The sequence below is a fragment of the Petaurus breviceps genome, unplaced genomic scaffold (genome assembly GCF_028583685.1).
Source record: "Petaurus breviceps papuanus isolate PSGF00001 unplaced genomic scaffold, PetGlider_PUasm1.0 37, whole genome shotgun sequence".
In the NCBI taxonomy this organism is placed as follows: Eukaryota; Metazoa; Chordata; class Mammalia; order Diprotodontia; family Petauridae; genus Petaurus; species Petaurus breviceps.
In genome coordinates this window covers 48,185,349-48,197,780 of record NW_027186296.1, presented here as the reverse complement: position 1 = coordinate 48,197,780, position 12,432 = coordinate 48,185,349, and the positions used below count along the sequence as shown (strand labels likewise).

The following is a 12,432-nucleotide window of genomic DNA, read 5'->3' as shown; positions in this document are numbered from 1 at the left end:
CCTGAAAAAATAGGCTACAGACAGACTATAAAGGGTTTTAAATGTCATTCAGAGAATTTTAAATTTCATCCTAGATCAGCAGGAGGCCACTAAAACATTTTGAGCAAGAGGGAGTTGGTCTAGTGTGTTTTTATGCTTGAATGTGCTTGGCTATTCCTGTACTCCAGCTTTCTCCAAAATTACTTCAGCCTGTCTTGCCACTGACATCATCATTATTCTCCTTATTAATTGTTCTTTCTGAGTAGAAGTGGACACCAAGTTATTAGTAAAAGATACATAATTTTAACATCCAAAGACAAAAAAGTCTTTAGAAATCTATGCTGTAAGTCCAAATGCAGCTAAGATTAGAATGGAGACAATTTACTGGGAAGAGTCTTTATAGCAAGTTTTTCTGATAAAATTGTCACTTCCGAGCCATATAAAGAACCGATTCATTTTTTAGAATAAGATCCATCATAGGTTATCAAAAAGCAAGTTCTCAAGGGAAAAAATCCAAGATATTTATAGCCATATGAAAGATGCCTCAAATCAATAATAATTAGAGAAAGGAACTCTAAAGTTATACCTCATAAACATCAGATAGACAAAGTTAATAGAAAAAAGAAAATGACAAATATTGGAGAGGCTGCAGGAAAATAGGCACATTGATGCCCCCTTGGTGAAACTGAATTGGTTAAGCTATTTTGGAAAGCAGTTTGGAACTAAAGATGAAACCATGCATGTCCTTTGACTCAGTGGTAGCACTAGTAGGCCTACACCTCAAGTGAACAAGGCAAGTCAAAAAACATTTATAAAGGGCCTGCTATATTCCATACAATATGCTAGGGATACAAAGGAAGGTAAAAGATAGACCCTTGCTCGCAGGATGCTCACAGTGTGATGGAGGGACAACATGCAAACAATTATGTAAGATAATACATATATAGGATAAGATTGAAGATAACCCAAGTCAATGGCTTGACTATTGTGCTGTAAGAAATGGTGAAAGGAAAGATTTCAGAGATAATGGAAAGACTTGTATAAATGGATGCAGAGTAAATTGAACAGAATCAGGAGAATAATTTAAAAATTAACATTGTAAAAAATTCAAAGATCTTAAGAACTCTGATCAATACAATGATCAACTGTAATTTCAGAGGACTAATGATGAAGAATGCTACTCATTTCATGAAAGAGAAGTGACAGACTAAATATACAGAATGAGAAATACATTTTTGATCATGGCCAATATGTAAATTTGCTTTTGTTTAGTTTTGCTCTTGGAAGCAATCAAGGTTAAGTGACCTGTCCAGGGTCACACAGTGTCTGAGGTCTGGTTTGAACTCAGGTCTTCCTGGCTCCAGAGCTAGTGTTCTATCCACTGTGCCACCTAGCTGCCCCATGAAAATTTGTTTTACATGATTTTATATGTTTCTTAAAAAGGTTTTATCTTCCCCAGGGGTAGTGGGAGAGAAAGAAAATAAATGATGAGTAATTGGAAAAACTAAATTTAAGAAAGAAAGCAGTGTCATATGTTGAAGTTCAAGTATGAGATCAGGTATGGGGTTTGAGAAAGACCTGCTAACAGTCAGCATTAGTTAGGGTATATAGTAATGCAGTATAGTAAGGCTGGAGTTCAGTTTCTATAAACCCAAGAAGATGAGTTGAATGTGGAAAGATGTTGAATTTGTTAATGATTTATTTGGGTTTCTAGAGGACACATTCGGAGGGCAGAGGAAAAAGATAGTGTGTGGTAGGACTGAGCTGTATGGGGACAGGTATACAAGGAGAAGGTGAGAAAGGGGAGGGCGTTTTCCTTCTAGAAAAAAGAAACAGAAAAACTGGGTTTGGAGGAAAAAGGAGATAGAAAATTGCTAACCCAAATAACACTTTGTTGGTTCCTTTATCTTCCATGATTCCATGATGGTAGAAGGTAGCATTGATAAAGTGTTTACTCTCCAAGTCCTGGGGATTCAAGGGTAGTAGTGGCAGAGTTTGGGTTCAAGGTCTTGCTCTCCAAGGATTGATCTGAACTGACTCATGACACTAGTTCAGGAATTATTTCCCAGAATGGTAGGAGATTAGACACCAAAAAGGTATGTTATACATGAAGTATGCACTCAGATCTATGGAAAGTCTAGTGTTCAATGCCTTTATTCTTTGGTGTTTTGTTTGGAACCTGAGACCCCAGTCTTGGAATACTAGACCATTCCCTGCAGGTCCAGCGTTTTAGAATTTTTGACTTTAGACATTGTATCTATTTCTCCTATAATGTGCTGCCAAGAATTGAACATAATTTTCCAGATGTGGGATGACTAGAGAAGAGTGTAATAGGATTGTCATCCCCTTAATACATGATATTATATAATTTCTCTATAAAGAAGTATACGAGTATATTATTGGGTAGTTGCTGTAAAGTGGCTTATAGTGATTTTGCCATTTGGGACTAAGGCATCATGATCTGGTTGCCTTATATAAAGATAGTGACAAGCACTATCTAACGATCTCTTTGATGTAGTTGAATTTTGGGAATAATCTATGTATGATTTTCATTTATCCCTATCAAATGTTATTTTCATCTCAGTTTAGCACATTTTGGATTATCTTTCTGCCATTGATATATTTGGTAAGCATGCCATCATCCTTGCCTTTATACAAGTCATTGATCCATATTAAATGGTGCAGAGTCCTCAAGCCTTGCACCAGAAAACTTTCTTCCAAATTGATGTTGAAATATTTGTCAACTGCACTGCTTACTGGGTCTAGTCATTTAGACTAGTCATTTGTTTCAAATTCATTGAACTCTACTATCATCATTCCTCCAACTTTTCCAAAACAATGACATGTGACACTATAGTGGACAGTGGGGAGATGGCAGAACCCAGCTCCTAATTTTGAAGAGTATTGATTTATAAAGAATATTGATTTTCAGGCATGAATTATAGAACAAAAATGGTAAACAGAAATTGAATTTCAAGATAAATAAGAAAATGATAAGATAGTTCCTATCTGTCATCAATGTTTGAATCACCTGGCTCAAACTGACTAAATCTAAAGATAACACTAATTATAACAACTCACTGTAATATAGTAGTTTAAAGTTTGTAAAGCGCTTTCCTTACAGTAGTCCTGTAAGGTAAGTAATACATCAATAACTTCATTTTACAAATGAGAAGAATGAGGCACAGAGATGTCAGAAGACTAGTCCAAGATCACATAGCTAGGAAACTTCAGAGCCATGACTCAAACTTGGGTTTTTTTTGCCTGAAAGAGCAGTGCTCTTCCACCATTCTGTAATGACTTGTTACCAAGTAACAGAACTGGGAGTAGTGGGTAGAAGTTACAGAGAGGGATATGTTGGCTGAACATAAAGAAAAACTTCTTTCCAATTGTATGTATTCAAAAGTGGATTAGGTTGCCTTAATGGGTGGTGAGTACCACATCATAGAAACTTTCAAGTAGAGGTTAAATGACTAATTAAGGGGGATGTTGTAGATTGTGTCTGGGCAGATATCAGACTCAGCGACTTTTGAGATCTCTTCTGTTTCTTATGATTTGGGGGATATATTATCCTTGCCCTTGAATACTTTATAATCTAGGGGTCTAGTTTGCTTAAACTGCAAGAGTAGTTTTTATGAACAATTTTTATTGAGGATTTTAATAATCTTTGAAAACAAAAGAAAACAGTGATGTGCAGTGGGGTTTTCCCTTGGTTTATCACAAAGGCATAGTCCTTTCTCCATTTGATCTAGATTTTAATTTTCCTAGTAGTAAATAATTTTAAAATAAGCCTAGCCTTGTAGTTTATACTGCATATTCTTCTGCTTGTGAGATTCTAGTTTTGTTATCAATTAGAAATAGTGATTACTTTTACCTTATTGTAGTATGAGTTTACAGTAAGGCTTTGAGGACAGAATTACAAGTCACATGTTCAAAGAATTTATTTGTACATTTAATGCATTTAATGGACAGAATCAAATACACTATATCAGTTCATGAAAACTTAGGATATTTCCCTCCTCCCTAAAATTTCCCTAGATACTATATCTTCCACTAGCAGCTAAGGGGGTGATGGGATTAGAGTGTATCTGATGAACTCTGCTGGTGTAGTAAAGGAGAAAACTAGCTTACTTGAATATGAATGAAAAGTTTATCTTTGAATCAAGAGAGCCAAAAATGATATCAGTAGAACTACTACAACATAAAAGGTCTTATTTTAAATATATCCATAATTTAAACACAACAAAGTAAAGCACACAGAGATTCACAAGACTGAGGCTAGTATCTGACTGTCATAATAATTTTAAGAACTTCCAAGAGAAGTTGCTAACAGGTACCACCATGTTGTTATGGGAATGGGAATTTAAGATCTCCCCTGCCCCTAGGCCCTGGGATAGGCTTAAGACAACCTTCCTTGATTTAAAAATATACTCTGCCCCCTAATAGGCAGAATGTGGTCACATGGAGCCTATGGTGGGAGGCTTGTCTTTCGGGAATGCCCACACCTTGATGCTTTGTGATTGGGCAGTGGGTCAGGAGGGTTGTGACATTTTCTGAGCCAGGAGAAGGCTATATATACCCTGATGTGAGATTTTGTTTTGGGGTCCACTTTGAGAAGTGGGATATGTGATTTGACCAGACGAAACTCTCGGCAGCTGTTGAGCCCCCTGGCTTTGAAAACCCAGATGTTGGTGCTTCCCTCTCCGGTAACTGACTAGGTATCGATGTAATGGTAAGACAGCTGGAAGCCTTTATGCTTGATCTTTTTCTCTGTCTTCTTGTAACTTCTGCTTGTAACTTGTTTGTATTCTCTAAAGTTCGGTGTATTGACCTTTCCCCCCTGAACTAGGTAAATGACATATGTTTGATTAAAGCAAGATTGTTAACCCATTTTGAGTTGCTTTCCTTTAGAAAAACAGATCTAAGAACCTGTGTTGGTAGCCACCCTGGGGATGCTAGGGTGCTTGCTGCTACACATTTCTCTGCTCTGCAGCTTTATGTGTATAAAACTATATTATTTCCACAACATTTTAATTTTTAAAATTTAAATGTAAACCCAGTTCTTACTATGTTCAGATTTTCATCTAAGATGTCATTAAGATCATAATTAGGAATGATCTTTGGGAGTTAGTATATTCCTGTCTAGTAGTTACACATTGGTACTGACAAATTCAATGACATATAAGATTAAGGACCCAAATCTTTGAGTGTTTAAGAGAAAGTATAGCAATGACTCTATGCTTTTGTCCTTCTTTTCTCTGACAACTTAATTCAAAGAGAAAAGATTCATCATCTAGTCTGTGCTGAGGTCCTGCCTGGCTCACAACTCAGAGAGAGAACCTATTTTTGGATTGAGAAACTTCATTGTGAGCCTTGAGACATAATAGTTTGGAAAATTTACTTAGGTTCTCCTGGGTTTGAAGTCCACAACTTTCTAGGGGAGTGAGGGTCATTGGAGGAAGGTGAATTGCCTTGAGTATGGGATCTGATGATGCAAACCTATTTCAATTCTTGCTGTGTATTCATTTATACATTGTTTAATTAGTTATGAATCCATAAAATTTTTTATGTTTCTGGAACAAAATTCTGGTTTCATTTATATAGCTTTTCTCTGATCTCCATCTTCCCCGGTGCTATATGCCACATCCTTGAAAACCTGAAAACCCTGCAGTACAGACTGAGAACTTCTTGTCATGTTGCTGTTGTGATATTTTGTCCATCATGCCTATCCCCCTATATACCCTCCACCACGTCCCCCAGTGCCAGGGATGAGAGAAGGGAGTATCAGAAGCCCCATGGAGCTGATTACAAGAGTACTTTTGCAAACAGCTAACAGGAATATTCAGTTCAATTTCTGTCTGCTAGTTATGTTACATTGATCTGTCTTGTGATAAATTATTCTACTCAATGTGGAGGAAAGAGTGAAAAAGGTTTAGTTATTAGCTATTGGAGGTTTATGCTGTTTTTATTTGATTCACTATTGTACATGAAAAAAATTGTTATGAAAGAACTGAAAGTAAAAACTAGCTCTCCTAAATTATGAAGGTTAAAATGAATGATTTCATTTGAGTTTATATAGCACAGATACTTTGTAACTGGTTTGTTCTACGTGTTACAAAAAGCAAATATATTAGTGGTTTGATTTTGGTAATAATGTAAAAAATAAAGCTTTCCCCAAAACTTTTCCCCAAATTGTTAGTATATTTGCCTTCTGTTAGGTTTCTTTAAAATGAATGTGTGTATCAAAGTATATGTTACTATGAATTCTCCATATAAAGCACAATATAGGACTTAAAGTACTCCATTAAATAATGATTTTAATAAGACCTTTATACTAAATATCCTGTAATAACTACAGGAATAACAATACATGTCATGAAATAACTACATGAAACTTTAAAAGTGATTTTATTATGTTAAAATGTAGATATCAAATAATAACATTTAAAAGAGATTCTGGCAAAAATTACTATTTTTTTTTTTTGTGTGTGTATGTTGTCTCTAACAACAAACTACCATGGAAGAATGAGTGAGTATCCTACAAGATTTCTGACCATTTCTTTTTGATACTTTGTACTCAGGCAAACACAATTCTCCTTCTATTGACTGGTTCATTGTAACCTACTGTTATAAGAATGTAAATTTTTAAAATCTTCCCTGTCCCTAGGCTTAAGTGCACCTGGAGCCTGTGGTAGTAGGCTTGTTTCTCAGGAGATACTTTGTGACTGGACAGTGGGTCAAGATGGTTGTTACATTCTCTGAGCCAGGAGAAGGCTATATAAGCACTGATGTGAGAATTTGTTTTGGTGCTCACTTTTGAGAAGTGTTGTATGACATGACCAGATGAGACTCTGGGCAGTCCTGGTCGAATTCCCGGCTTTGAAAAACCCAGATGTTGATGCTTCCCTCTCTGGTAACTGTGATTTGGTATGGATGTAATGGTTGGACAGTTAGAGGCCTGTTTGCTTGAAATGTTTATGTCTGTATACTCTGAAGTTTGGGGTGCTGATCTTTTCTCCCTGAACTAGGTAAATGATCTGTTTAATTGATTAAAGCAAGATGTTAACCCATTTTGAGTTGCTTTCCTTTAGAAAAACAGATCTAAGAACCTGTGTTGGCAGTCACCCTGGTGATGCTGGGGTGCTTGCTGCTACACCTACCATATTGGAAATCATTCTTATAATTTTATGAACCAGTTGACCCCTGATATTTTTACCAGTAGACAGCTTGAAGACATAATTCAAAGCTAATAAAAAAAATGGTAATGGAATATTTCTGCATAAAAATGGGTCACGTTCCCCATAAATACATATACCATCATTGGGAAGAGTAGACATACCTAAGAAAAACATGTCTATCACATATATAGGGAATGTGTAGCCATATGTATAGGATATATACATATGGATCATGTTGGGCCAGAGTACGGGTGTAGAGGGATGCACAAGAGGGAACATATATCTGGGGCACACATATGGAGGGATGTACATGTGTGGTCAGGGTACACTTGTAGGACAGTTGACACCTCTAATACATTCAGGCCACCAGTGGTTTCTTGTAATATCATTCAGTTGTTCCTGTTGGGCCTGTTACTTGTTTGTTTTGTGTAATCTGAAGTTATAGAAAAAATATCCTGCACAATCTTATGTGGCTGCTGCTTGATGGTGCTCTGCTGGGCAAGTGTTTGGGGAACTTTTCTGCTTCCAACTTCTGGCTTTAACTTGAGTCCCTGGTATGGTATTATATCTTACAAGAGTAGGCTCTGCAATCTTTTTTTTTTTTTACCTTAGAACTGAGGAATTTAAGTAAAGCTGGGGCTCCAACACAGCCAGTCATCGAACCAGAGAAAATTATTTGTTTTTCTTTCCTATAAGGAACTCTGTCCGTCCTCAAAACTGTGGTCATGATGTGTTTATTCTCTCCAGAAGCAGAATCCTCATTCTAGGGGCCAAAGCCTAAAAACATAGAGCAACTATCCAGCTAAATAGTTCCTGCAAGCCCTACATCTTTTAAATCCTGTGTTCACTGTTCATTTAGTCCAGTATCTATGTTTACAGCATCTTTCTGACTTAGTTTTATAAAGTCCTTATAAATTCCTTCCTAATTTCCAGTTGGTACACCGTACCCTTTTAGCAACGTCTTAGGGGCAACCTTTCCACCAGTCCTCCCGAACTTTCTCCCTTTAGTCTCTCTACCCCAAGATTCAGATTCTTTTTGGTCTCCTACTCAAATGAAAAGAGGGGGAAAAGCAAATAAGGAAAATTCTCTAGAGCCACCTGGAATAACTGATCTTCCCTTCAGTTCTTTTTTTTAAACATATGATTTTATTATGTTTATGTGACTGGCCTCAGATGCCCTGAATTTGAGAAAATCTAAATGTATACCTTTCAAAGGCATAAATCCAAACTTAATCAGATTATATAAAATAGTTGTAGAATATGGACTTTATTTGATGTTCCACCCATCTCTATACCTTTAGTTATGTGGTTTCTCATACCTGGTATGGCTTGTCTGCCCTGCTTTACTTATTGAATTTCTAGTGATTCTTTGAAACCAAACTCCAATGCCATTTCCTTCATGAAATGCCTCTGGCATAAAATCCTTCATAATCTTGATGCTGCTGTTCAATAGTTTCAGTCCTCTGACTCTTTGTGACTCTTCATGGGGTTTTCTTTTTATATCATTCATTTCCACAAGATTTTGAGTTACAAATTTTCTCCCCATCTTTGCCCTACCCACCACCACAAAACAGTGATTCCACTGTATACCCCCTCCCCCAATCTGCTCTCTCCTATATCCTACCCTGTGCCCCCTCCAACTTTCCAGCAGGGCAAGATGGATCTCTATACCCCAATACCTGTATATCTTATTTATCAGCTCATGCATGACATTCTATCTCCTACATTTGTGTATTTGTATAGTCTGTGCCCCACGCCTTGCACAAACTCCTCTTTTTTTCACCTCTACCTCTTAGGAAACCATAGTTTTCTTAAGTCATCAGATCCAAGTGCTACTTGTTTTATAAACCTTTTCTTGATTCTCTGATGTACTAATACTTCCCTCCTGAAATTACCTTGTGTTTATCTCAGTGTTTACTTATATGTGTACATGTTAGTTCTTCCTAATTGAATATAAACTTCTTGAGGGTAGGTTGTACCCCTCTCCCTGTGCCCTTCCCACCCCACCCCCCAGCCTTTTTGTCATTTTATGCTTAGTACAATGTATAGCAGATTGTAGTTACTTAATAAAAGCATGTTGATTGATCAAGTATTTCTGGCCATCTCAGTTGATAATTATGTTTTTCTCCCAGACCTCCCACAGTGTTATTTAAATGATTTTTTTCTTGTCTTTTTGCACGTCTAATGTATTTTATGTGTTACTTTGTTTCAATTTGCTATATCTCTTCTCCCTACACTCCCTTAGGACCATGATTTATCTAATTTAAACTGCATATTTTCTTCAGTACAAACAACCCCCTTTTCAATAAATATCTGCTTATTTTTCTCCTTAATATTGCTGCACTTATTAATCCTGTGAATAAAAAAAGAAGCATTGTGTTGTCCTGGATAGAAGGCTGACCTTGAGTCAGGAAGACCTATATTCAGATATTGCCCTGATAATTACTGGTTTATGACCATGGGCAAGCCACTTTATGTATTCTGGGCAACTCTTTTGAGCTTCTAAATTGCTCTTCTACTTTGGCTGGAAAGCCTTTCTGTAATGGTGAAGGCATTAGTTTGACCTCCCTAAAGACCTCCTCCCCACCCCCACCCCCAATTAATAGTCATAATTTGTAAGTGAAATGTTGGGGCTTTATTTTAAAATGGGTTTGTTGTGCCCTCAAAAGATGAGATAGTAGAGGAAATTCATCAATTTTATATGCTATTTTTCTAAACTTATTTTATTTTTGCATTTTGATGCCTAGTTAAAAGTGGCTTACCATCATATAAGTAGGCATAAGGCCACTATGACAGATGGTGTTGGATACAGGCATGCCAGAAAGGGGTATGAATTTAGTATAAGTGTGAGAGACCAAGTTCCTGTTTAGGAATAGTGGTGTGGGAATGGGAGTTTCAATTCATTTGTTAAAAAGAATGTGCTATTGACTTCCGAGTAGATCCCTGCCTGCCCCCACTAGCACTTTCCATTGATTGACATATTTACTTAGACTAAATAATTTCTGAGATCTCTTCTACCTCTAAATCTTGTGATCTGATGATCATAAAGGACTTCAAAGTGCTTTTAAAACTATGAAGGGATTTTCACTGAAATAAAATGTGAATACTAAAAATAATGAAATATGAAATATGTTTTTACATTTTATTTAGCTATATGTTATCAATTAGTCAATGAGCATTTAGTAACCACCTACTATGTGCCAGGTACTGTGATAGGTGTTGGGCATACCTGTACAAAGAATAAAGCATCTCTACTTGCTAGGAGTTCACATTTTAATGAGAGAGACAATGAATAAATATGTAAGTATATAGAGCATAAAGATATAGTGAATGCATGCAAATAAGTATCAGGTAGTTTGGAAAGGAAGAATAATAGCATTCTAGGGTATCAGGGAAGACTTCATGTAGATGGTACTTGAGAGTCATCTTAAAGACCCTCTTAAAGAGAGAGGCCCTATGAGATAGAAGTAAGCAGGAAGTACATACCAGATATAGAGGATGGCTAGTGCAAAAGTGCCAAGAGAGGGGTGAAGAGTCTTATGTAAAGAAGAGATGGAAAGCCAGTTTGACTGGAGTGTGTTTGGAATGGAACTAATGGCAAATTTACCTTGAAAGATAGTTTGGGGTGTTACTGTGAAGGACTTTCAGCTGAACAGAAGAACTTATATTTTAAAGAGAGATAATAGGGAGCCACTGAAGTTAATTGATTGGTGAATCACCTGGTTAGATCTGTGCTTAAGGAAAATTAGTAGTATATAGAGTGGACTAGAGTATCCAAAGACTTGAGGCAAGGAGACCAGTCCATTGGCTGTTCCAATAATTTGGGTGAAAGGTGATGAGGTTCTGAGGTAATGGTTATAGATAGAGTAGATAATGAGGTTGGATGCAACAGATGTTATGGAGAAAGAAACAACAAGAAATGGCAATGCTGTGGAAAGGTGGGATGAGGAAGAGCAATTGAGGGTAATGCTGAAGTTATGAATGGGGACAAGAAAGAATGGTGGTGCCTTTGAGAGAAAAAGGGAATTTTGGAAGAGGGAAGGTTTGGGGGCATAGGGGAGAAAGTAGTGAGTTCACAGGTTTCTGCATGTTGAGTTTCAGATACTCATGTGATGGGATGTCCAGTTTGAAATGTCTAATAGATAGTTGGACTGGAGCTAAGGGGGAGACTAGTGCTGGATGTATGCACAACTATTCTAATGTCTCTCTGTCTCTCTCCCCCTCTCCCCTACCTAGAGCTTTATCCCCTTTAAACCTTATATTATGTGACAATGAATTAAACCTACTCATCCCAATTGGAATTGAACTATGTATTCTCAAAAGGACCCAGACTGTTAGTGAATTCACCCACTGCCTAAGAGAACCAAATATTTTACTTCACTTTCAGCTGAGGAAGAAATTCTTTACAGAACTCCCTAAAACCTTGGAAATGAGAACGTAAAATTAAGTTGTTCTTCTGTGAGCTTTTTTTTGATCCTTATGAAATGAAGGGGGTAAACAACACCTCCCACTCCTGTCTGCTCCACTTAGGTAACATCCCATGGAGTGCTGAGCTAGAACCTAGCCACTTCAGGGATATATGACTTAATGCTGAAAGGTTTTGGTGCTTTAGTATGATACAGAAAACTCTGTATTTTCTCTTGGTTCTCCATAAGAGTAGTAAGAAGATATGGTGGAGTGTCAGTTAAAAAGTGCAGACAGTCTCTTGTTCTGTCCTTTCCTTTGACTATTTTGTGTGGCAAGAAATTTGCTAAACTTCCTCTGAGTATGGTAGGGATAGCACTCTTTCTTCCAGTCCAGCAACATGGCACCTGTGGGGATATGATTGCTAAAGTCAGGGCTCAGCAAGGGGAGCTGAGCTTTAGCCTATGGACCTATCTGTCTTTTTGCTTTTAATTTCTTTCCTGAGCGTAAGTAACCAAATGGTGGTACTGAGATAGATATTTCTAGCCTTGGAAGCAACCTCTTGAGTTTGAGAGGTTGAAGTTCCTGGGTCTCTCAGTAAGAGTTGACTTGGAGCAGGAGTTTCTGCAGTGGAGATGAAGACCATTTCAGGAGGATGAACCTAATCCTCAGTGTGGTTTGGAAGATGTATACCAGGAGAGAATTGCTTGGTCAAGGTGACATGTGAAATGCCAATTCAGCAGTCCTGCAAACTACATCATATTGTGATGTTTAAGTCTAAACCTTTGGGAAATTTGCAAAGATCCAGAGTAGGAAGAAACAATGCAACCTATAGCTGTGTGCCAGAGTAAAAATAAGTAGCAGATGCAGG

The 12,432-nt window shown here is 37.2% G+C and overlaps 1 protein-coding gene and 1 pseudogene across 2 annotated transcripts in view; one reads left to right on the top strand and one right to left on the bottom strand.

The window, feature by feature from the left end:
* Positions 1 to 12,432, top strand: part of ENTREP2 (endosomal transmembrane epsin interactor 2) — a 587,469-nt gene that overhangs the window by 64,998 nt on the left and 510,039 nt on the right. The gene's annotated exons all lie outside the window — the stretch shown is intronic.
* Positions 5,013 to 12,432, bottom strand: part of LOC138168711 (LYR motif-containing protein 1-like) — a 98,922-nt pseudogene continuing 91,502 nt past the window's right edge.